We start from the raw sequence: 966 nt of genomic DNA on the forward strand, positions 1-966 counted from the left end.
TCCTTCTGCCTCAGCCTTCCAGGTAGCTGGAACGACAGGCGTGCACTACCACACCTGACTAGTTTTTTGATTTATTGTAGAGGCAAGGTCGCGCCAAGTTGCCCGGGCTGTTCTTGAACCCCTGGGCTTAGGCAATCCTCTTGCCTCGGCACCCAGCCTCTGTTTTTATTTTAAAATGAATGTTTAAGGCCGGGCTCAGTGGCTCAGCCTGTAATCCCAGCGCTTTGGGAGGCTGAGGTGAGTGGGTTGCCCGGGCCCGCGGGTTCGAGACCCGCCTGGGCAACTTGGCGAGACCTCATCTCTACAATAAATCAAAATGAGCCAGGTGTGGTGGCACGTGCCACTGCACTCCAGTCTGGGTGACAGAGTGAGACTCCAACTCAAAAAAAAAAAAAAATCTTTGTATTATAAACTGGGCCCCCAAAGGTAGAATAGATGTTTGCAGTAGGAGGAATAAGGTGTTTCCAGGTAGAAGCAAAGGCAACAGCAAAGATGAGATAAATCAAATATGCAATGCCAAATGCTATTTAATTTATTCTGTAAGGTGGGAGGTGAAAAAGTTGGAAGGTAGGGTTGGCTAACTCAAGGCACTTGAATATCTGCTTTTTAAGAATCCTAGGTCTTTTATTAGCAGAACAGATTTCAGAACAGGTGAGGATAAAGGTGGAGCTTAAGATTAATCTGTAGGCTGGGCGTGATGGCTCACACCTATAATTCCAGCACTTTGGGAGGCCGAGGTGAGAGGATTGCCTGAGTCCACAGGTTCAAGACCAGCCCAGGCAACTTGGCAAGACTTCATCTCTACAATAAATCAAAAAACTGGCCGGGCATGGTGGCGTGTGCCTGTAGTTCCAGCTACTTGGAAGGCTGAGGTGGAAGGATCACCTAAATCCAGCAGGTCAAGGCTGCAGTGGCCATGAGCATGTCACTGCACTCCAGCCTGGGTAACAGAGTGAGACTCCAACT

The sequence above is a fragment of the Carlito syrichta genome, unplaced genomic scaffold, assembly GCF_000164805.1.
Source record: "Carlito syrichta isolate Samal-C Ts95f unplaced genomic scaffold, Tarsius_syrichta-2.0.1 Scaffold311032, whole genome shotgun sequence".
In the NCBI taxonomy this organism is placed as follows: Eukaryota; Metazoa; Chordata; class Mammalia; order Primates; family Tarsiidae; genus Carlito; species Carlito syrichta.